This window comes from Bubalus bubalis, chromosome 10, assembly GCF_019923935.1.
Source record: "Bubalus bubalis isolate 160015118507 breed Murrah chromosome 10, NDDB_SH_1, whole genome shotgun sequence".
Classification (NCBI taxonomy): domain Eukaryota; kingdom Metazoa; phylum Chordata; class Mammalia; order Artiodactyla; family Bovidae; genus Bubalus; species Bubalus bubalis.
In genome coordinates this window covers 24,364,641-24,390,759 of record NC_059166.1, presented here as the reverse complement: position 1 = coordinate 24,390,759, position 26,119 = coordinate 24,364,641, and the positions used below count along the sequence as shown (strand labels likewise).

General features: G+C 38.5%; 1 long non-coding RNA gene across 1 annotated transcript; it reads right to left on the bottom strand.

Moving 5' to 3' along the window:
• Positions 1–4,667: 4,667 nt before the first annotated feature.
• On the bottom strand, positions 4,668–25,912 carry LOC123327852. Its single transcript, XR_006542531.2, has 2 exons — positions 25,562–25,912; positions 4,668–4,892 (listed from the first exon to the last, which is right to left on the bottom strand). It is a non-coding gene; the product is annotated as an uncharacterized LOC123327852 (long non-coding RNA).
• Positions 25,913–26,119: the final 207 nt, after the last annotated feature.

Below are 26,119 nucleotides of genomic sequence, written 5' to 3'. Positions count from 1 at the left end.
AAGCTGAAATAAGATGGAAAATCTAGAAAAGTCAGGTGAGACACTGGTAAAGAATCCACCTGACAATGCAGAAGATGCAGGAGATGCAGGTTCAATCCCTGGGTCGGGAAGCTCACCTGGAGTAGGAAATGGCAACTCAGTCCAGTATGCTTGCCTGGAAAATTCCATGAACAGGGGAACCTGGGGTGCTACACTCCATAGAGTCACAAAGAGTTGAACACGACTGAGTGACTGACAGGCTGATGGGCAGTTTTAAATCCTAAGGCCAGAAGATTAAATCCTCCAGACCTGAGACTGGAGGCCTGGCAGGTGGCCACAGCAACGAGGGACAGTGAACAGGGCAGCTGAAAGACCAGCAAGATCACACACCAGGCGATGTCAAGCAGCCACCTAGGTCTGTGCTTCTCAGCACCAGCTGATATGAGAATCACATGGAAAGCTTTGAAACCGATAGAGTCACTCCCTCCCCATATCATCATTTAAGTTTACCAGGTGAGAACCACTGGCCCAAACTGTGCTTTCTGGGGCAGCCTGGAAGTTGGATGCTTATAAGCCCCCTTTTAAACAAAGACTAGCATCAGCACTGGATTCATTCAGTAAAAGAATCCAGTTAAATATAGATCTCCCCAAAGGAAAACTATTTTAAGCTGTCATTAGTCACCTACACGTTAGTCAATCCTGTCCAATAAATGGAACTTTCTGTGATGACAGAAATGTTCTATATATAGGGTGCTGTTCTGCTGTGGACCAGTAGCTACATGTGGCTGTTGAGCCCTTGAAATGGGGCTAGAAAAGCTGAGCAACTGAATTTTTAATGTTATTTTAACTAATTTAAATAGCAACATGTGATCAATGGCTCCTCTATTGACAGGTCAGTACAGCAGTAATATGCATGACTGATGAATGAAAGGTTAGATGATAAAAGTAAGGAGTACCCGGGGAAAGGAGGAGAGCCCTGGAGATGTAAAGACAGGACAAAGTGTGGTTAGGAATCACCGTGAAATCTCATTCTCTCCGGAGAATGAGAGGAGAGGTAGGAGTGAAGTATTAGCTGCTTCGTTGAGTCCAGCTCTTTGAGACGCCATGGACGGTAGCATGCCAGGCTCCTCTGTAGAAGAGAGGTCATGCCAAAATGCAACTTTGGAATGCCTGCCGTTCTTTGTGTCACTGTCAGATAACGTTGAAGAGGAATTTCTCGGGAGGTGACTCTGGATATCGTCTGTCCTGCTTCTCATCTACAGCCTGATGTCCATACAATTAGATAAAGTTCATAGAAGTTCTTGTATCTCTTATTAGTAAGGCAGCAAAGAGCAGTGGAAAGAGTCCAACAGCTGGAGTCAGGAGACCTGGCTTTGCATCTTGGCTCTGTATATAAAGCTAAAAAAATGTCATCTCCTATCTCTGAGTCACCGGTTTTTGTTTGTGTGTATGCATGCTTGTTTTTTGTTCATTCATAAAGCGCAAGTGGTAATTTACAAGGAAATACAATCTAGTTGGCATCATTTGATATATATGATAGAGTAAGATCAAGTAAACCACAATAAATACAGGCCTCCTAGACCTTAAAACAGCCATTAAAATATGGATTATTCCTGTGGATGTACAGGGATTTGTGGAAGACTTGAGGAATCCCACACCACCCTCCAGGCTGCAGAAAGAAGTACAAGAAGGCCATCTCTCCCCTTGGGTAACCCTGTGGGGGTTGGTGGAGGACTGCCCTTGGAGGAGTGTTGAAGGGAGGCACCTTCCCTTCTATTAATCTTGAGAACTATTCTTTGCCCCCAGTTGTTAACTTATTCCAGAATGGGGGTGGCAGGAGCAGTGACCACATCAGTCTCTGAACAGTAATATTTTTAAAGTTAACTATGCATTGAAAATGAGTTCATCTAATCAAATATTCCTTAAATAACTAGTTAGCCATATTTAGGTCTTACATCAATCCTCAAATCAGTCTTATATTTTTAATGATACATACTGTGGGTCAACTGTTTCCAAAACAGACAAATAACTATCTTTCTGTTTTGTTCTGATAATGGTCCCAGAGAGTCTTGGCATACATTTTGACAGGAGAGTGAAAGAGTTTAAGAAAAAACAAAACAATAGAAAACAGAGGGAAAGGTGAAAGTAACAACAAGATGAATAGACGCGACCATTTGTAACAGCAAAGAATGCATCTGGCTACCCTTCACAACACACAATAGACCTGGTAACAAAACTTCTTGCACTGTGGCTTGACCTCTGGATGCTGCTGTTTTAGTGGCTAAGCCTTGTCCAACTCTTTTGAGACCCCATGGACTATAGCCCACAAGGGACCTCTGCTAGTATACTTCAAATATTGACAAGTAAATTTAATATAACTAAAAACAAAATATTTAGGATCAAGAAAACCAAAAATTCTCTACTGAAAGTTAATAAACCTCTGATAACAGTGATCCATGTGAAAGACTGGGGGACTAAATGTAATCGAGACTTTTTAAATAGTTTTTTTTAATTAAAGAAATTACATGAATAACTTGATGTTTGGTAAATTTGAACATAGATGAAATGAACAATTTCTTGGAAAAATGCAACATTACTATTGAGAAGTTTAAATTTAAAGGTTAAAAAAAAAATAAAAGAGTTCCTAAAAAACACCAGGCCACAGTATTTTACTTGGCAAATTATGTGTAATCTTCTAGCAACGTACTATATCTATCTGAAAAATATTGTTTCAGAGGATAAAAGTATGGCAAAATTCCCCAAGGAATTAAGAGTGGAATGGGAAATGGGTGGGAGAAGTGAAACATTCCAGAGCTCTCAGGGGGGTAGAATGTAGAGTTAAAGGAAAGGGATAATGAAAGTTTTCTAATATTCTTCTGGTATTAAGATGGCAGAGAAACAGGGGGAAAACCAAGCATTGTGAAGGGTATACTGAAATTTACTGGGCACATGTTTGTGCTGTTCGTGACGTCACATGGACAAAGGAAAGCTGACCATTGATAAAATGTAAAAACAGAAGAAATTCCACAACAAGATAGTGAACAATGGAATGAATAAAAATTTGATCAAACTGTAAAAATAAGCAAGAGTGAGATTAAGACTCTAAAGTAGGTAATACATTTAGAGTATGATGGAAGGAATAAATAGAAGTAAATGGAGTTGGACTGTCAGGTTATATTCTACAAGGTTTCCAAAAAGCTGGGAAACATAGGATAAACTTCTTGTTAAGCAGATTCTAATTTGAAAATTATCTTCAATATTCTTTAAGACAAAAACCCTTCAGACATGTTTTCAAGTGAGGTATCTCTAGATTTCAAGCATTGAGTTCAATATTGAATACTGCATAGACTGTCCAAAAAGTGTGGAAACACAAGGAAAACTGTGTGCTTATTTTACTTTTTCCAGATTAACAGTTGAGACGCAGACTTCCCTGACAGTCCAGTGGCTAGACCACGCTCGCAATCCAGGGGGCCTGAGTTTGATCTCTGGTCAGGAAACTAGATCCCACATGCCTCTACTAAGAGTTTGCATGCTGCAGCTGAAGATTCTGCCTGCTGCAACCAAGCAGCTAAATAAATAAATATTTTAAAAAATTGAGATGTAGAGGTGAAACATAAACTGAGAATAGATTTGTAGAAAAATCCAGAAAAGTCCATATAAAACATAAGGGTAGAGAAAATTTTAATCAATATTGAAAATTCCAAATTGTGTAACAATTTCAAAACTAAAAGTTTTTAGATGGCAAAAATGTTACAAATAAAGTCAGGAGGTAACAACAATAATGTGAAAATATTTGTAATATAGATGCCATCTACCTCGATGCCCACTAACCCAGTGAAATATAAGTACAAACATGTAGGGACATATATATGAAACTCTTTGTTGCAACCATGTTTCAGTGGCACAAAAAAAAAAAAAAAAAAAGGCAAAATGTTAACACCCACTAATGGGGAGTAGATGAAGAAATTATAGAACTCTTTTTCAGTGTTTATGAACACTTGCTTTTATTCATGAATCCTTGTTCATAAAATATTATTCAATCATTAAAAATTATTGCAGTATTAGTTTACTTAGAGATACACCCATAAGTAATGTGAATTAGAAAAAATAAGATACATAAATATATTTACTGCGATATCATTTTTGTGAAATAATGATTTTTAAAAATCCTTCTACCTGTGTAGCTATATTATGTACATAAATGAAAGAAAGGTCAGTTTCTCAGCTCCTCTTCTAATCCTAGATTCCAGTGTACATGGGAACTTGATGAATTATAGATCAGAAGGCCATTACAGTCGGCATTACAGATAAGTATGGAAACAAGGAACATTTAATAAATGATTCTGGGACAATTCATTATGGAAGAGAAAGATACAATTAGATCTGTAGTGCATGTTAATTATTAATAGAAATTCTGGAAATTTTTGAAGAAAAAATCTTTGAGTGAACATAGGAAAATTGTTATGATATTGGGGAAAGATTTCTTTAAAGAAAACAACAAAAAAGCACAATCCATAAAGGAAAAATATTAATAAAAATGGCTATTTTTAATCTAACACTTCTATACATCAAGAGATAATTAAGAGTGGAGAAAATTAGGCCACAAACTGGGAGGAGATACTTTAAATTTTATATATCCATCAAATATAAGAAAATAATTAAATATTAATACAAAAAGACAACCCAAAAAACATATAAAAGATTTTTATTACCAAAGGCAATGCTGGTTTTCTAGTGTCTCTAAAAATAAACCACCAAATTTCATTAGATTAACACAAAAGTTCATTTTCCATTCATATAATTGTCCAAAGGAAGTATTCCTGGTTAACGGCCAGCTTTCTTCCATGTGGTCCTCAGGGACTCAGACTCCTTCCATCTTGAGTGCTCTCCATTTCCTAGGGCTTCCTAGGTCTCTGCAAACAGAAGAGAAAAAAGAGTAGAAAAGTCACACTCACTTCTTTGTATTTATTTGTGGCTGTGCAGGACCTTCGTTGCAGCGCGTGGGCTTCTCATTGTGGTGGCGACTCTCATTGCAAAGCACAGGCTCTAGTTGTACAGGCTGCAGGAGTTGCAGCATGTGGGCTCAGTAGTTGTGGCTCCTTGGCTTAGTTGCTTTGAGGCATGTGGGATCTTCCTGGACCAGGGATCAAATCCATGTCCCCTGCATTGGCAGATGGATTCATGTCCACTATACCACCAGGGAATTCCAGCACACTCACTTCTTATCCACTTTGATCCAGGTATAACACATCACTTCTGCTCCTATCCCACTGGTAAGAGCAAGTCATCTGGTCTAATCAAGATGCCAGGGGTATCTGGAAATATCATTTCTGGTTGATACCATCTATGAGCAACAGATCCACATAATCGTAGAGGAGCATGAATCTTTAGCAGTGCTTTTTGCCACAGGTTATGAACTGGCTAGTGACAGAAGAAAATGGAAAGGACTAGAAGCAGAACGGAGAAGACAATGGCAACCCACTCCAGTACTCTTGCCTGGAAAATCCCATGGACGGAGGAGCCTGGTAGGCTGCAGTCCATGGGGTCGCTAGGAGTCTGACACAACTGAGCGACTTCACTTTCACTTTCATGTATTGGAGAAGGAAATGGCAACCCACTCCAGTGTTCTTGCCTGGAGAATGCCAGGGACGGGGGAGCCTGGTGGGCTGCCGTCTCTGGGGTCACACAGAGTCGGACACAACTGAAGCGACTTAGCAGCAGTAGCAGCAGCAGAAGCAGAAGAAAGAAGCTTATTAACCTTAGCATCCGTTCAGAAATGATCAAATAAACAGCAATGAGACACACTGACTTTTACGCTAAATATGGTTTTAAAAAAAAAAGTAAAAAGATCTGAGAATATAAAGTTAGCAAGGTTGTGGAGAACCATTTTTAAACCCTGTGGTTGACAGCTTAAACTGATAGAACCACTTTGGAAAGTAATTTAACTATCAAGCAAAAATGAAGATTGCATTTCCTATGTCACAGTAATTCATCTAAATGACTCTCACATTTGCAAAAGAGGAAGTTAGAGGATATTTATTTGAAGCACAGTTTATAATGTCTAAAATGTGGGAAAACTTGGTAGGAAAATGACTATATAGGAATTGTGTTTTCTTCATTCAATATACTTTTTTGCTGCATTAAATTAAATAAATGTCTATGTGGATCGACATGGACAAACAAATATTAAGTTGAGAAACAGATCAAGTTGCAAAACAGTATGTTTGGCATGTCAACATTTAGCCAGCATTTTTAAATATAAATAACAATAGTACATACTGTTTGTGGAGACATACAAATGCATGCCATGTATAAAAACACGATTATATATAAAACTCCCAAATTTAAGATTGTGGTTACTTCAGACAAGTGGGAAAATGAATGGGGGTGAACAGATTTGAAACAAGTATAGCAAAATATTAATGTTTACTGCCAGTATTGGGTACATGTATATTACATTATTTTCTGTGCTTTTCAGCTTTTTTCAAACTGAAATTTAAAATTTTTCAAAATTGAAAATGTACTTTTTGTTAATGAAATAAATTTCTGTCATTAGTCTTGGGGGCAGAATTTTGGAAAGAGTTGGTAGGCAAAATTCTTGCTGTCCAAAATTAGATTACAAAGTATGAGACATCTTTAGACACTTTTACAGGTAATTGAAGAAAGTCAACATTATTTTCTAATGGAAAGTATTCCATATTCATTATTTTTAAATATAATACTCTGCTACTGTGTGTGTGTGTGTGTGTGTTCAATTGTGTCCAACTCTTTGCAACCCCTTGGACTGTAGCCCGCCAGGTCCTTCTGTCCATGGAATTTCCCAGGCAAGAATACTGGAGTGGGTTGCCATTTCTTACTCCAGGAAATCTTCCTGACCCAGGGATTGAACCTGAGTTTCTTGTGTCTCTTGCATTGGCAGGTGAATTCCCATACTTTAAGGTTTATGTTCAATAATGTCTGATTATTGCCACAGAAAATATTGAGGATAAAAATTTGTTTTTTAAAGTACAGGACCATGAGTAAAAATAAATGAAATAACTATTACCATGTATCAGCAAGATATCTATACTTACGTTTTAATCTCTATAGTTTTGGCAAAAATATGAGGTAGCAGTTTTTATTCTTACAGCTAAATATTTACAAAGCTAACTGGAGGATTCAAGCAACAACTAATAGGTAATGAAATTTCCTTGGAATTCAGGTTTATCTTGTTTCTATTCTTACTAATAAACACTAAGTTACATACTCTTACTTTCCTTATTCCTAATGTAGAAGAGGATTTTTAAATGAGAAAATCATTGAAAAGACACATGACTGAAATTCTAAATTTAGAAAAACAATTTGATCAATAAAATATGAATGAGCAGTCAGAAAATTGTCTCTATAAAGTTGAAAATATCAATGTAAGTGTGACCTCATGCCAGAAATTGTCATATTCAAAAAAAAGACCACCTTCAAGAATTCCTGGGTAGTCCAGTGGTTAGGACTTGGCACAAGTCCCATAGCACAGTTAAAAGTTTTAAAACAAAACAACCAAAAAAAACCTCCTTCAGAGTCTGGCTAAATAGTAATGTGATAGACTTTGAAAAATTACAAATTTAAATATTTCTTAATTACAAGACTTCTTGGAGACTTTGTTTATCTGTTTAATTATTTTTCAAGAGAGGAATTTACTATTCTTGACTGTGTGATTCTCCATTTTATTCAGTCTCCATTTTACTCTAACTCAATAAATGCTTCCAGTAACACACACTGAGGGCTGCAGTCCCTGAAACCTACGTCTCTCAATGTCTTATCTTGTCTTTCATTCAGGACACATTTGTTTATTGGATTCCTGTTCTGGACCTTGTACTATGGTGGAGGCTAGGGACCTCATGAAGTTCAAAGGCTAGTTGGAAAAGTAAACACTCCACAAATTGCTATAAATAGACTCAATTTGAGGTTTACTCTGGGTTAGAAAGATACTGTAAGAGAGGGAAAAGCAAGCTTTCACATTAGTAGTGCAGTGGAGAATAAAAATTCCAGATACTCAGAAAAGTAAAATTTAGGACTCTCCCACACCACAGTGAGAAGTAGCCAGTTTATCTTTAGTATCCACAAGGGCACGGAAACGCCAGGAGGAAGGAACATGGATTTCTTTCATTTTCAGCAATATATTAAAAAGATCCAGCATATGAAAGAAAAAATGAAAGTGTTAGTCCCTCAGTCATGTCCAACTCTTTGTGACCCCCATGAACTGTAGCCTGCCAGGCTCCTCTGGCATGGGATTCTCCAGGCAAGAATACTGGAATGGGTAGCCATGCCCTTCTCCAGGGGATCTTCCTGACCCAGGGAAGCAGAGGGTGAAGGAAGCAGGACTAGGGAGCAGGTCTCAGACTACAGCACAGTTCTGAGATTTCAGCCAGGCCAATGGAGAGTCCTTGAGACAATTATTCATTCCAGGAAACTAAAGTCAAGTAGGAATGGCTGGCTCTCCTCCCAGCGTTGTGTTCAGCCATTGGCTGGGAGGAGGAAGAGTGGCCTTAAGAGAAACAGCAGATATATACAGTAGGAGATCAGCAGTTGCAGCTGTCTCTGCAGAGCATCTGAGTGGTGTTTTGTGGGTTTTTTTTAATATATATTTTTAACTGGAGAATAATTGCTTTACAGTGTTGTGTTGATTTCTGCCATACATCAACATGAATCAGCCATAGATATACACAGAGTGGTGTGTTTTTATCATGACTACCATAGGGAAAGAATTTGGAAGTGCCCCTTTAGTGTTTCTCTTCCTGCCCTGGTAACAGTTGGGCATTTTTTAGTGCTCTTTGAAAACAAGGCTCTGTTCTTAGTCCCTCTTGTGCTTCCCAGCCTTTTTCTTATCTGGGCACACACAGACAATGCTAATATATTGATAACACATTGTAGTAAATAGAGGTTCAGGAGCTCCAGCCATACAGAGGGTGGATGGAATCAGTATCTTAAACTTTCTTAACCCATTTGAAGCATGGTATAGGGAAGTTGTGATCTAATCCATTGCTGATTAACTTTTAGCTGCTCTAGGTCTTCGTTGCTGCACATAGGCTTTCTCTAGTTGCAGCAAGTGAGGGTTGCTTATGGCAGTGGCTTCTCTTGTTGGGAAGCACCAGTTCTAGGTGCGGGGGTGCAGTAGTTGAAGCACACCGGCTTAGTTGCTCTGTGGCATGTGGGATCTTCCCCGACCCGGGATTACACCCACGTCCCCTGCATTGGCAGGCAGAGTCTCAACAACTGGACTGCCAAGGATGTCCCCCCTTAGTTACGTTAGAGATGGAGGTTTGCTGCATGGTGATTCTCAGCCCTGCCTGTACATCTACAAAGGGTAACTCCCCTTACCTCTCATGCACCCAGTGACCTAAATTTGACAGGACAATCAGGACACATGTTTTATTCTTTTCCTTTATTCACCTGTTCTCAAAATAATCAGTTCCATAGTATCCTCAGCCTTTTCTTCTTCAACCAGGCCACCAAAACATAAAAGCTCTCAGCTATATGTGGTGATCCAACATGTGTCAAACATCTCTAAATAATATGTTTTCTAAAAAAGACATGCCTCCCTCCCAAATGCCAAGGCACAGGAATAACTCAGTTCTTAATCAGGAAAGTGTGTTGGGTGACATTTTTAACCAGCCACATCTTTGTTTTCTAAGTATTTTTGGTAAGCCTGAGTGGATGTGTATGCAATTTCACTCAATTAAGAGATTTTTCATTTATAAATTGCAAAGTTCAAGCCCCAAAGATGCCTTTCTTGGGTGGGAACTAGGAGCCAGACACCAGGGTCTCCATGTGATATAGAGATCTGCAGAAGTGAGAAGATGGCCACCAGATGTGAAAAGAATCAGCCCAATGTAGGCGGAAAACAGACCAAAGGTCTGCCTGCAACTCTTGCTCTGAGAAGCCAGAGATTTTGAATCTCCTTTAAAACGTTTCTGAGTGCCTTATGTTGAATTTAATAGGCATATCCTTCCTCAGCTCTTTAGCTGGCAGGATGAAGCCCATAATGCACACACTGAATAGATCTTTTACTGGTTGCCCTTGTGTTCCTAGCAGGTTCCTAGGGGCCATGAGAAAATGAGAAGTGGAAGGCGTAGATTCTGCCTTAGGATTTAACACTGCATTTGAGTAGAACCAAAATGGCTCTTCCTCATGGTCAGGCTTGCAAGACTCCTTGTTCAAGAACAAAGAACTAAGAGTGCTTAATATGTAAAGTCCAATATATATAGACCCTTGGGTGAAATATGGCTGAGTCAGCAGGAGGAGGAGATTTGAATATACATTTGAGACACCTGGACTTTTTTGGCCTCAGGTGGTCTTTAACTTTCTATGTCATCTAAGCCAATCACTGTATTTATTCTGTCCCTTGGGTTTTTTGTTAATAAATCCTAAATTAGATACTCTTTAAGTCTCTCAGTAGTATGTTTCTAAAATACTCAGTGGAGGTTATATAATCTAAGGCAACAAAATTGTATCCAGGAACCTCTGTTCACTGTGTCCACTGGTGCGAAAGACTGAGGGAAAACAAGTCATTGATCCTGCAGGCCAGGGCCACTTCCCACTGGGAGAACCACCAAGTTCTGTTGTGCATCCAACATCGAGCTATTTCTATACAATAAAGTGAACTACATTCTCTAGCAAGGTCCGAGAAAGGTAAGATAGGAGTATCCTGATTTTAAATATTTTACTTTCTAAGACATTGAAAAAAGGTCAAAAGACGTCTCACACAAGATTGATAAATGTTCCATAAAATTCAGGTATTATCACATAGTGTCCCATTCTTCTTAGAATTTGCCATGCTAGACAGGTAGATTTCATGATTCTTACTTACTTCTGCAGCAGTAGTTTCTTAATGGTAGTACCTCTGCCTATAAAAATATGTGTTTTTCTCCTTTTTCTCACATTGATCCCATTTCCACCTTCCTGCAAGGCCCAACTCATCTTTTTTCTCTGTGATGCTTTCCTCAATCCCTGCATCATTTTGCATCTGCATCACTCATTTTGTTAGCTACTCATCCATTTTGTTATTGTTGTTTAGTCACTAAGTCATGTCCGACTCTTTGTGATGCTATGTAGCTTTGTGATACTGTAGCCCGCCAGGTTCCTCTTTCCATGGGACTTATTTCCCAGGCAAGAATACTGGAGTGGGTTTTCATTCCCTTCTCCAAGGGATTTTCCATACCCAGGGATCAAACCCACATCTCCTGCATTGGCAGGCAGATTTTTTACCACTAAACCACCAAGGTAGCCCACTTATCCTTTACTTTGTAATATTATTGCAACTATTGCATTGGGAGTCAGGGGCTTGTTTTAATAATAAGATGGTAAAATTTAACCAAGATTAGGGAATGCCTATTATGCACAAGACACAGGGCTAGAGACTTCAGACTAAAGGGTAGAGTAAGAGCTCCAACCTTCAAGAAATGTACAGTGGAATTGGAACATGGGGATCAGCAGAGTATAAAGAAGACTTTGGGAACAAGTTAGCACTTGATGTTACCTTTCCTCATCCGGAAATAATGAGGGAAGCTGGACTGGACTACAGGAAGGGCTTTTAGGTCAGATGGGTAATCAAAGAAAAAAGCACAGATGTAAATCATAGCTTTCACTTCCTTTCAACTTTCCACTGAATGCAATAAAAGTGCTAAATACATTCATGGGAATTCAAGCACTAAGAAATTGAATTTCACAGAAAGAAAGAAAGAAGTGGAGAAAGAACACTATTAGAGAAATCAGAGACCTCAGTATTGTTTCAGGCTTTCTTTCTTTCTTATTTTTTTTTTTAAAGCAAATCAAGCTGGAATATGTACCCAATTATTTGAGCTCAGAATGTTCTTGGAACAGAGATTGCAGTGGTCAAGGAGTTGGTCATTACCTGTCATTGATATCCTACTCAGCAAACCACAGAGCTTTCTGAGCTTCATGAGCTTCTTGTCTCACTTCCCAATACACATTAGGATCTCTGATGAGAGGCTATATCTTCAGTATATGTCTTCATTTCATTTAGTTAAGAGCTTAAAAGGTTGAGGAAGTCAGAGCTCTGACCCTTTAACTCAGCAGTGAACACAAGATGACCAGTCACAGCAAAACAAAAATGTTAATGGGGGTCGTGGGTTTCATGTCTTTGTATCCAGGTAATACTATACTTAGATGATGCTGTATACCAAGATTGTCCTTCTCCTTTTTAAAAGCATTACATTACTCTACTTTCATTAATTCATTCATTTCACTGATTTACAAATTTCGCTCAATGACATTTTAGGCTTTCCTCAGTGCTAAACCACTAAAAACTCTGTTCCAAGGTGGCATTAAATTAACTTTAAGCTCACTGTTCAATGGGGTCCTTATGAGTTTTTAACTTTTAAACGTGCACATAGTGTTTTCCACAAGCAGCTTTTCAGTTTGCTCTGGTTTCTATTGTGACCACCTCATTGTACTGACCACCCACCAGTTCCTTGTTTTTCATGCATAACAGAATTTAAAACCGAGTTTTAGCCAACATTTCTAGTAGAAACTCCGACCTCAAGAAAGGGAAATTAGGCACTCTTTTGATTTATTAATTGACGCATAAGCAGTTAAATGCCTGCAGAAAAACAAGTGATGAAATGAAGTTCAGGTGGCCAAAGAATAAAGCTTCCTGTAAACAAAATTAAATGAAACTCTAAGATACCCTGGAGAAACCATATTTAGGGAAGTTTCAGAGGGCGTATTTTTATTAGCCTCAAGTACACAGAGAGTATGCACATTTCTAGTGGAATTCTGGGCACTTATCACAATATTCCCCTTATTCAACCAGTGGGATGTTTTAAAAAGGAATTTAATAATGACTTGGAAATGAACAACTGCTTCCTAGAAGTCAATTAATATTCAGGTCTCTCAACAGTTTAGATATCAAGTATCCATGATTTGCATTGCTATACACCTGAGAGCTACATAAAGGATATTTTTTCTTTGACCAAATGTTTTCCCTGGGTAAAATCCAAGGAATGCCCTTTCTGGTCTTTTTTTTCCCCACATCTTTTTATCAGTTGGGGGTTCTTGGTTGTTGTTGTTGTTCAGTCGCTAAGTCACGTCCAACTCTTTGTGACCTCATGGACTGCAGCACACCAGGCTTCCCTGTCCTTCACTATCTCCTGGAGTTTGCTCAGATTCATGTCCATTGAGTCAGTGATGCTATCTAACCATCTCATCCTCTGCCACCCCCTTCTCCTTTTGCCTTCAGTCTTTCCCAGCATCAGTTCTTGGCATGCTGTACAATAATAAGGCCCTGCAGACCTTCCTGGTGGTCCAGGCCAATGCAGGGGACACTGGTTCACCCCTGGTCAGGGAAGATCTCACACACCGCCACCTGTGTGCCACTACTCCTGAAGGCCCCAGCCCACGAGCCCTAGAGCCTGTGCTTGCAGCTAGAGAAGCCCCCTTGCACATAGCAATGAAGACCCAGTGCAGCCAAAAATAAATAAACAAATACAATAATAGTGAAAGACTAAACTTTTAAATAATAATACTAATAAAGCGCTGCTTTCCTTTGAAGATGTCCCCCAAAAGTCACATGCCAGTTGCCACTCTGACATCCCACTGATTCTTGTGATAGGAATGTAGCTGCAGATCACAGGCCACTTCAAATCAATAGACAGAGCTGATTTCCTGGCTGCTGGAAAAGGTCTTCTGAAAGTTACCTTTGCTAACATTGGAAAGTCCCTAAATTCTACCATTTGATGCTTACTAATTTCATTGCCTACATGCTGAACTACTTATTGCCCGGAACAAGGCTCCTGGTTCTGACACTTATTCACAGCTGGGAGGGTTGAAAGACCACAAGGGAGTTTGACCCTTTGGGGCTGGGGTGATGCTATAAAAGAAAGAAGAGACAGACAGGTGAGCTTTGTGGGGAGATTAGGCGTGATGATTTACATTTTTAAGAGCCAATTTATGGTCACTTCCTCCCTGAAGTCCTTCCCATGTATGTGATCAGAAGCGAGATGACACAACTCTCCTGTCAAATCTAGGAGCACCCAGCACCAATATAATAATTCCACATACTCCCTTGCACTGAAGCAGTTTTTGTAAATGTTTATTCTCCTCTTTCATGTGTAGATATATTTTATGAATTTCTCTGATCCTCTTTTATTTTTCTTTTATTCATAGCAGATTTCTCTAAACTTGAAGCAAGTCATTTGATACAGTATTTAATTCTTCAGTGAGGACATGAGGCAGGGAAACAAAGACTTGCTTCTTCTGTTTTAAGACTCTTTTTTTATGAGAGCAAGTGATGCTCCCCTGAACTGTAAGCTCAGAGTACACTGCAGACACATGGAGGTTGCCTTTGGGTATAGGAAAAGCATGCTCTAAACCAGAACACAAATACTCTATGTAAGCAAATACTCCCTGAGATTAAATTGCATGCTATTTGAATAATAACAGTAGCATTCATGTTTGCAAAGGCCTTTATCCTCTTTGAAATGGAGCAGTTCTGTGCTGATATCCAGGCATCTGTTTATTTCTCTCTTGGTGTCTCTGTCTCTCTCTTTTTCTCTCTCAAGAGAGATAAATCATCTGAAGCTAAGAGAAATTAAATGACTTGCCTATAGACTAGAAAGTTTCAATGAGTGGAGTGCATACTGGATGCAGAAAGGGAGAATTGCACCCCTTTAAACTGTGGTGTTGGAGAAGACTCAAGCGTCCCTTGGACTGCAAGAAGATCCAACCAGTCCATCCTAAAGGAGATTAGTCCTGAGTGTTCACTGGAAGGACTGATGTTGAAGATGAAACTCTGATACTTTTGCCACCTCATGAGAAAAGCTGACTCATTGGAAAAGACCCTAATTGCTGGGACGTATTGGGGGCAGGAGAAGAAGGGGACGACAGAGAATGAGATGGCTGGAAGGCATCACCGACTCAAGGGACATGGGTTTGGATAGACTCCGGGAGTTGGTGACGGACAGGGAGGCCTGGCATGCTGTGATTCACGGGGTGGCAAAGAGTCGGACATGACTGAGCGACTGAACTGAATCACGTAAATGCCTTACTGATCTGTCTCTGGAAAAGAATGTCTGCACTTTATTCTCTACTTCTGGAATTACCATCCTTCTGTTCATCCAGCTACAAGCTTCAGAACCAATTTTATCTCCTCCTTTGTCCCTAGAATTCAAGATTCTTTGATTTTATCTTGGCAATGTTCAAAACATTATTGTCACTGAAAATGCCTAAATGCCAGTTTCCTGGCCTAGATTATTGCAATAAACACATAAATTAAACATTCAATCCATTTTTCAATACTGCTGTGGTAGTCTTCTAAACGTTTGAATACTTCATTACCTGATTCAGCTATCCATTGATGAGTGCTGGATGAAAACCACATTGAGTTTAACATGACCTTCAAAATATGGACTCTTTGTTTCTTATCTGAATAGTTGATTTCCTTGAAAAGTGAAAGTGAAGTCGCTCAGTCATGTCTGACTCTTTGCAACCCCATGGACTGTAGCCCACCACGATCCTCTGTCCATAGGATTTTCCAGGCAAGAGTACTGGAGTGGACTGCCATTACCTTCTCCGTAGGATCTTCCTGACCCAGGGATTGAACCCCGGTCTCCCACATTGTAGGCAGATGCTTTACTGTCTGAGCTACCAGGGAACTCCCCATCTAATTGTCCAAGAAAGGGAGAAGTTTAGTCTTTACCAAAACATGGCTGGCTTTTCTAATTCAGTGCTGCTTTTCACTCTTTTCTCAGTATGATATCTACAGCTAAAATTTATTAAACTTACTCTGGGTTCTGTTTCAGCAATGTGTATATATTACCTCACTTATTCCTCACAACTTATTCCTCAACAACCCCATGAGATGAGTGTTCTTCTTCCTATTTTATAGTTGGTAAGCAGAGATTAAGTACACTTCTAAAGTTATTAAGCAAGTGGAAGTAGAGTGTGTATCCACTTTTATTTGACATTTCACCTTTGCTTCTCTTATTTAGGAAAATTTCCCAATCTCAGATGCAAATATTGTATTCCAACTTATTGGGAAAGACCCTGATGCTGGGAAAGATTGAGGGCAGGAAGAGAAAGGGCGGCAGAAGGAATGAAATGGTTGAATGGTATCACTGACTCAATGGACATCAATCTGAGTAAACTCTGGGAGATAGTGAAGGACAGGGAAGCCTGGTATGCTGCAGTCCCTGGGTTGCAAAGAGTTGGTCACAACTTGGAGACTGAGCAATGACAATGAATAACCTTTTCATGTTCTTTGTGTGGTGTTGTATTTAATTTTCTAATGCCGTTAGGGATTTTTGCAACTAAACTGGTAAGGAATATTTGTCTGTAGTTTTCTTGTCTTGAATTTTTTCTCTCTCTGAGTTTTGCATCAGAAGAATAATGAATTCATAAAATGAGTTAGGGAAGTTTCCGTTTTCTTCTGTTTTCTGACAGAATTTGTGTAGGATTGATATTAATGTTTTCTTTAATGTTTGATGAGATTTACCAATCAAGTTCCCTGGAGGAGGCCATGGCAACCCATTCCAGTATTCTTGCCTGGAGAATCCCATGGACAGTGGAGCTTGGTGGGCTACAGTCCATAGGGTCACAAAGAGTCAGACACAACTGAAACGACTTAGCATGCAAACACCAATCAAGCCATCTAGGCTTTTCTTTATAGAAAGTGTTTTGATTATTAATTCAACATTTTAATTGACATAGGGTTATTCAGATTTTCTGTTTCTTTCTGGGTCAAATTTTGACTCCCCCCCCCCCCCCAAGGAACTTGTTCCTTTAACTAAAGTATTAAATCTATTTTGATAAAAGTTTTCCATAATTTTATCCTTTTGGTATCTGTAGAATCCTCCTGAAACCGAGCAGGACTGTGTGGGATCTTCCTGGGTGCAAAAACTTTTCCATGTCCCCATTTCTTGTTTGTGGGATGAAGTTTTTCAGCCTCCTACACCTTCCGAGAGTTCCAAAGTGTGGATTCAGTTACTAATCTGGGAAGGAAAGGAATGTAGAAACAATGAAAGAGCAGTCAAGAGACAATAGTGCAGCATGGATCAGGGTCCTGATTCCTCCTCAAGGGATAAACAGAACAATTTGACACATATCTCTTAGTTCTTCTACGGGAACTACGGTCCCCACCCAGGTGGAGGATGGTAACTTCAGGCTGAGCATAAGATTCCTAGAACACCACCCTATTACCTCACCACCAGCCACTCAGAAGGAAGTAACATACCCTATAGCCCTCACACCCAATTTTGCTTTTAAAAACTCTTCCTGAAAACCACTGGGGAGTTTCAGTTCATTTCAGTTCAGTCACACAGCCCTGTCCAACTCTGCAACCCCATGGACTGCAGCACGCCAGACTTCCCTATCATCCCTCACCAACTCCCAGAGCTTACTCAGTCTCATGTCCATTGAGTCGGTGATGCCACCCAACCATCTTATCCTCTGTTGAGTTTGGGTTTTTTGTTTGTTTTTTTTTTGAGCAGGAGCCACTCATTTACCTTCCTCGGCTCTCTTTCTCTGCTCCAGGCTCTGATGTTTCTGTTTGTTTGGCTTCACTGTGTGTCAAGCACAGCAATCTGAGTCCCGTAACATTCTCTTTCATCTCTTTCATTCCTGACATTGATAATCTGTGTGCTTTCTCTTCCTCGGTCTTGCTTTACTTATTTTCCTTATTCCTCTATTTTGTTTCATTGATTTCTGGTCTTTGTTTCATTCATTCTGCTTAGCACATAACTTTAGCTTCTTAGGTTAAAAGCTTATATCATTAATTTTAGATCTTCTTTCTTTTTTAATGTAAGCATTGAATTCTATACATTTCCCTTTAACACTTGCTTTGGTTTCATTCCACAAATTTTGCAACTTGTGCATTTATTATCATTCATCTCAAAATAGTTTCTAATTCTCTTTTTGATTTTTTCTTTGGCCAATGGGTTAATTTCGTTTCCAAATATTTGTTTATTTTTCAAAAGGTTTGACTTCTAATATTTAGGGGAATTGGCAGCTACATTCTGTTTGAATTCAAGTTCAGTTCTGTTGTTGATGATAGGGTTTAGGTTTGGCCAACCCAAGATATGCCACTCTGGCATGTGGATTATTTCAACCTGAAATCAACCAAGGCTTCAAAGATTCAGGAAGAAGGTTTGAAATTCCCCTTTACTGCCTGAAAGAATTTAAAATAGAAGGCTTGTTCCAGTTATCTATCACCATAGATAACTATGGTAAACTATGAACTTGGTATGGTAGCAGGTAGAAATCTATGAAGGCCCTTTTGTTCAAAGTCCTCTCTGTGTTCCATTGTCTCTAGATGGCTCAGCCCACATTTATTTACCAAACACTAACTCTTTTCATCGTTCTGAAACTTACCTTACCTCCCTTTGAAGTCCCAGACCCCTACCTTCTCCTTACTCCAGAATGAATTGTATACCTCATTTAAAAAAAAAAAAATTATTCATTTGGCTGCTTCTGGGCGTGGCAGCACATAAGATCTTTTATCTTGCTTGTGGCATGTGGGATTTTTGGTTGCAGCATTAGGGATCTAGTTTCTTGACCAGGGATCAAACTCAGGCCCTCTGCACTGGGAGTGTAGAATCTTAGCCACTGTAACATCAGAGGAGTCCCTCAATTGCATTTTAAATAGTGTAGTTCTGCTAGCATTAATTTCACTCAACTATTTTAATCAAAAACTGTCTTTAATTTAGCTTTAGTTTCAAAAGATAATTTCTTGGACTACAGATATCTTGACTAATAATGTTTCTTTCAGCAACTTGAATATACCATCCCATTATTTTCTAGCCTCCATTGTTCCACTGATGAAAGGTCAAATGTTAATTTTACTATTATCTCTCTCTGGGTAACATTTCATTTTTCTCTTGCTGTTTTCAAACTTTCTATTTAATTTTGGCTTTTATTAGTTTGAATCTGAAATGCCTATGTATGATTTTCTCTTTTTTATTCTACTTAGGTTTCATACAGCCAGCCTCTAGGATTTGTAATTTTATGTTTTTTCAACAAATTTAGAAAAATGTAAGCCATTATTTCCTTAAATGTTTTTCTCTGCCCATTTCTTCAATCTTTTCCTTCTGGAACTCTAATTAGTGGTATGCTGCACCACTTGATATTGGCACAAAATCTTTTCATTTTCTTCAATACTGCCTTCTTTTCTACTTGTCAGACAGGATAATTTTTGTTGACCTATCTTCAAGTACACTAATTTTTTTTCTTGTGTCAATTTAAATCTACAGTTGAGTTTATTGTTATTTTTTTACTTTGGTTATTGTACTTTTCAGATCTCATTCAGTTCAATTCAGTTGCTCAGTCCTGTCCAACTCTTTGCGACCACATGGACTGCAGCATGCCAGGCCTCCCTGTCCATCACCAACTTCCAGAGCTTGCTCAAACTCACGTCCACTGAGTTGGTGATGCCATCCAACCATCTCATCCTCTGTTGTCTCCTTCTCCTCCTGCCTTCAATCTTTCCCAGCATCAAGGTCTTTTCTAATGAGCCAATTCTTCACATCAGGTAACAAAGTATTGGAGCTTCAGCTTCAGCATCAGTCCTTCCAATGAATATTTAGGACAAATTTCCTTTAGGATTGATTGGTTTGATATCCTTGCAGTACCTTTTTAGTTTTTAAAAATAGTTTTACTTTTTCCCTAGCTATCCCTAAAGGTTTACTCATTGATATATTTTTCTTTAATTATTTGAAAAATTTTCCTTTCATTGTTTGAGTATACTTTTAGTACTGTTTTGAAGTTTACAGCTGTTAAATTGAACCTCTGGTCACTTTAAATTGGTTTTTGTTTCAAAACACTTTTTTCACAACTAACCCATTTTAGTTGGAAATTAGGCACTCAAGCGACTATGAATCGTTTTGCTCTTCTGAGCAGCGTCAGTGTTTTTGTCTACTAGTCTGGAATTGCCTGGATTCAAATTATGAAACCTGTCTCCGTGAAGTGTGTGGTAAGTGATGTCTCGGCTCAGTTTTTTTTTGGCTTTCAGTTGCTGTGGCTTTTGTGCGTTTGTTTGTTTTGTTTTTAGCGGATATCCTGGAAGATTCCAGGATAGCTCAAGATAAAAAATTCATATTACAAAAAACGTGTGTGTACACATGATTTGTCTTAATCTTGCTTGATGAGAATCGACAATTATAGGACTCTTACACACTGGAGTTTCTCTACCAGCACAGCCGTACCAGTGAATATGTCTTGCCAAGGTGCCAGGTTTTCACATTTCTCATTCAGTCTAGTCTCCTCGTCTAGAACATGATGCCAATGGTATTCAGGGGTGCTTGAGAGATCATCTAGTCTACCCCTCTTGAATTGTCCCAAACACGGTCATTGGTTTAGGCTATGGAGGTTTCTACTTACTTTGAAGAACTCTGACCTCTGTCAACTTTAGCTGAGGTCTTAACTTTGTGTTCTTATAGTGGCCAGGATTTTACCACACTTAGTTTCCTTTTTATTTATTATGGTTCAATATCATAAGTGTTTCCTAACATCATCAAATATGGAGTTATTGGATATTTTTTCCCGACACCCAAAAACCAGAATTCTGAAAACAATTAAAGTCACATGGAAAAAATTCAAAAAGTAACAAACATTTGCCGGAGATTTTGCAATTTCTAAGGCATTGTCTCATTTATTATCCACCATGTGTGGAAAGTAAGTGTTGCTATAATTCCAATTTTATCAAAATTAAATGTTTAAACTTTTAACATAGCAGTTATGATGCATATTCATGGGATTCATGAGACAATCCTCCTCTAACATCCCCATGAAACATCTCCTGCTCTAATATCTAACCTTGGCAGAGGTCCATATTCATTTTCACTCCAAATGAAATGCTTTTTTCATTTATGCTAGCTTCCATAGCTCTAACATTGTAGGACTAATAAAAATCAGTGTTTCCCTGGTGATTCAGTCGGTAAAGAATCCGCCTGCAATGCAGGAGACCCAAGTTTGATCCTGGGGTCAGGAAAATCCTCTGGAGAAGGGACTGGCAACCAACTCTAGTATTCTTGCCTGGAGAATTCCACGGACAGAGGATCCTGGCCAGCTAGAGTCCATGGGGTCACAGGAGTTGGACACACCTTAGCGACTAAACCATCAGCTACTACCATACCATATCATTTTCCTGTTTGGTCATATTTCACCTTGTCTATATTGTGAAACTTATAATTACTTGCATTATATATTTTCCTTAATGTTCATGTGTTAATGATATGCTAAGATTAGTATTTTGGCTTAAATTGATAAACTATATATTACATAAATTTAAGTGTGAGTTTGAAAGAGATGGGAATACCACACCACCTGATCTGCCTCTTGGGAAATTTGTATGCAGGTCAAGAAGCAACAGTTAGCACTGGACATGGAACAACAGACTGGTTCCAAATAGGAAAAGGAGTACGTCAAGGCTGTATATTGTCACCCTGTTTATTTAACTTATATGCAGAGTACATCATGAGAAACGCTGGGCTGGAAGAAACACAAGCTGGAATCAAGATTGCCAGGAGAAATATCAATAACCTCAGATATGCAGATGACACCACCCTTATGGCAGAAAGTGAAGAGGAACTCAAAAGCCTCTTGATGAAAGTGAAAGTGGAGTTTGAAAAAGTTGGCTTAAACCTCAACATTCAGAAAACGAAGATCATGGCATCTGGTCCCATCATTTCTTGGGAAATAGATGGGGAAACAGTGTCAGACTTCATTTTTTGGGGCTCCAAAATCACTGCAGATGGTGACTGCAGCCATGAAATTAAAAGATGCTTACTCCTTGGAAGGAAAGTTATGACCAACCTAGATAGCATATTCAAAAGCAGAGACATTACTTTGCCAACAAAGGTCCGTCTAGTCAAGGCTATGGTTTTTCCTGTGGTCATGTATGGATGTGAGAGTTGGACTGTGAAGAAGTGATGCTTTTGAACTTGGTGTTGGAGAAGACTCTTGAGAGTCCCTTGGACTGCAAGGAGATCCAACCAGTCCGTTCTGAAGGAGATCAGCCCTGGGATTTCTTTGGAAGGAATGATGCTAAAGCTGAAACTCCAGTACTTTGGCCACCTCATGCAAAGTGTTGACTCATTGGAAAAGACTCTGATGCTGGGAGGGATTGGGGGCAAGAGGAGAAGGGGACGACAGAGGATGAGATGGCTGGATGGCATCACTGACTCGATGGACATGAGTCTGGATGAAGTTGGTGATGGACAGGAAGGCCTGGCATGCTGCGATTCATGGGGTCGCAAAGAGTCGGACACAACTGAGCTACTGATCTGATCTGATACATGGTTCAAATTTAATCTGAGTTTAAAATAGAAAAATATTTTTTCATTATTTTATTCTCAGATTGAGTTATTGATTAAAATTCTAAAATTCATATTTTCGATATGATCTCTGTTGGTGGTGGTGATTTAGTTGCTAAGTCCTGTCTGACTCTTTATGACCCCTTGGACTGTAGCCCACCAGGCTCCTCTGTCCATGGGATTTTCCAGACACGAATAATGGAGTGGGTTGCCATTTCTTTCTCCAGGGGATCTTCCCAACTAGGGGATCAAACCGAGGTCTCCTGCATTGCAGATGTATTCTTTTCTGACTGAGACACCAGGGAAGCCCAATATGGCACAAATATATTAATAAATTGCCTATAATGTTAGGCAGAAATTTAGGATTAATTTTGATTTGAAATAAAGAAGCTTATCTTTTCAGGAATAAACTTAGATCTCTCTTCTGCACAAAAAATAACTGAAAAACTAATTCATGAAAACATGGTATCCAATTCTTTATTTAATGACAGGAACTGAAAACTGTTTTGATGACAAAAGAATACTACAAAAATAACATGTAATACTTTTGTTACAATTGATTAAATACCTACTATGTGCCAGGCTGCATCATTAGTAAATGTTTTATGTTTATTATCCCTTTCAGTTAGATCTATAAAAGGAAACTTTATTATATTGTTCAAAACTGGGTTAACATGTTTGAAAACTGGCTATAAATATGAGTACACACAAGAAAACTGGTCTTTTAGTCTGGGATTATCTCCTCACTGTCTATAAAATATCAAATAATACCTCCCACTGAGTACCATATACATTAAATTTAGCAAATGTTGATTTACTAATAATTAAACATATGAAATTCCAGAGTTTTTCATTAATGTAGCTCTGAGATTTAAAAACAAAAGATTATGAAAAATAATTTTATATTATCTTGCCTGCTTTTATAATGATTCATCAAAGGGGTAATGTTTCCTTTAAAAGTTAATGACTATTTCAACTAAGTTTGAAGAGTAAATCTAGCCATTTTAGAATGGCTAGATTTGTATCATTTATATCATAGTGACTTTGTATCATTCTCTATGTTCAGTTCAGTTCAGTTCAGTCCCTCAGTCTTGTCCAACTCTTTGCAACTCCATGAATCGCAGCACACCAGGCCTCCCTGTCCATCACCAACTCCCAGAATTCACTCAAACTCACGTCCATCGAGTCAGTGATGCTATCCAGCCATCTCATCCTCTGTCGTCCCCTTCTCCTCCTGTCCTCAATCCCTCCCAGCATCAGAGTCTTTTCCAATGAGTCAACTCTTCTCATGAGGTGGCCAAAGTACTGGAGTTTCAGCTTTAACATCATTCCTTCCAAAGAAATCCCAGGGCAGATCTCCTTCAGAATGGACTGGTTGGATCTCTATGTTAGTGTGATGAAAAAGACTGAAGACCAAGCAATGTCCAACAGGAATAAAGTTTCTCTCGAGCTCCGCTGGAGACAATTCTTGCTCAAAGCATGATTTTTGCCTTGATTATAAGGGAAAAAGTGTGTTGGGTCTAGCTGAACTGGGAAGGTAAGATCTGAGATTCAGGTTCATTTGGGGAAACCAGGAAAATGATCTGAGGCTCAAAGACACGACTCATTAATTTTGGCAGAGATTTCAACCTAAATCAATGGCCACATGTCAAAATAGAAATATATAAATTAACAGTGCAATTTTATAGATCATAGGCAGCATTTTGAGTTTTAAACAGTAGCTAGATTAAATTTAGCATACTCATTTGGAGCTGCTGATAAACTAAACCAAACAAACAAAAACAACTTGTGGTATAAATGATGATTTCTTTGATACCACCCACATTTTTTAAAAGAGGGGAGAGAAGCCAATTATAAATGTATTCACACGGTTCAGAAATGACTAAGAAAACATAATTATGGGTAATACTTTTGAACATATTGATGAAAAATATTTTTAATGAAATTTATTTTTCCAAATATTTTATTGGTTGGATCAGTTTGGATTTTAGACATAGTTGCCCATGCCTAAATGCACTAGCATTTTCCATGTCAAAATATTTTTTTTCCTGAAACGACCTAACTCATAGCAGCTGTCTATGTGAGAAGAGAGCGAGGATTGTTTTCACTCCACTCAAAGATTAATGATATTTTACAGCTTCAAACGAAGTTTTCAATTCTGGCTTTCATGGCAAGCACCTCCTTCTTGTCTCCTTTAATTTCATTGCCACTTTTCAACATAATTATTCATTCTGTGGCATATTAAAATAGTCAACAAAGCAAAAGTTTTTATTGGAAATAAGATTTTGCTTGCTGTTAACTCTGCAGAAATACACTTCTCTCTTTCTCTCATTTACCAGGTAGCATTCCAGTCATTTTTTCTGTTTTTGTTTCTGTTACATTTAATGCTAGCTAAGAGATATGGAAAAGGGGTGAGAGAGGTGAGTTGAATTTGTTCTATTTTCCTCCAGGTTGCATTTTACTCTGGTTTTCCAAAAAATATGTTGCCAAATTTCAGCAATATAAATTAAATTAGAAAATAGGGAAATTATCACCTACATTCAAAATTCTCCTACCTGTTATCAGAGTCGAAACTGCGGTAGCACAGGGTTATCAACATATATAAGAAGTCAGCATGACCTCTCCCAGGCTCCTCCTGTTTCTGATAATCCACTTTAACTCTACTTTAAAAGCCAAGCCTCTACTGGTCACTTTTTAAACTCGTCTGCAATTCCAGCATGAATAAACCAGACACAAAGGAAAAAATATACAAAGTGCCTAGAATAGCCAGATTTACAGATACAGAAGTAGAATAGAGTTTACCAGAGACTAGAGAGTAAGAAGAGGGAGGAATTACTGTTACCAGATATGTAGTTTCAGCTTGGGAAGGTGAAAAATTCTGGAGCTGGACAGTGGTTGACAGACAATGTGAATGTACTTAATGTCAGTGACTGTACACTCAAAAACGGTTAAAATGGTAAATTTAGACAATGTATATTATGCTACAATAAAAAAAGGTGATATAGCTCAATATACCATTTTAACTATAATTTGCAAAGTGATTTTGAAATGTTTCCATAAAATAAATAAGAAATTACCCCAAAATTGTGTGTAATGGAGATGGCAAGTATACAAATGGAACTTCAGAGAAATTATGAGAACAAGAGTCTTGTTGTGATTTTGTCAATCAAAACAAGCGCTGATTTATAGAGAACTCAGCAAAAGTAGTTTCTGATGATGATATTGCTCACAAAATTATTGTATTTCAAGGGTTTCAGTTCATATGGGCTGAACACCCAGTTTACCTGGCTTGTACATTTGCACTGTAAACAGGAAAGCACCAAACACTCTTCAGTGATCACATCACACTTCCACAGTCCAAGACGTGTGTACTTCACTCCATAGCAGTTCACCCAGACCATGACATTGGAGATGGCAAAATCTACTACACCACAATTCAAGGACTGCTGGCTACAAATCATATTCAGGGTGGGAACGGTCAGACACTAAACAGAGTCACAGAATCCAAACTAGTCTGAATTAACTACTTATTCTGGTAGTAAATCTTGTTTCTTCACTAAGAGGATCTTTTCCCTTTGAAAAGTCTGATTCTACTTTGAAATTATTGTTAATAAAAATAGCTCCTATTATATTTAAGCTCCAGTTCTTCCAGACACTTTATAAGTGCTATCTGTAGGCATAATAACAGTTAATGAAATTGGGTATCATTTATTTCCCCTTATAGACAGGGAGTTGGGCTCAGAGAGGCCAATCCTTGCCAACGCCACCTAATGAATGAATGGTAGTGACTGGGTTTATATTCTTGCGCTATGGTTCTCAAATGTGTATTTTTCCCACTGCGC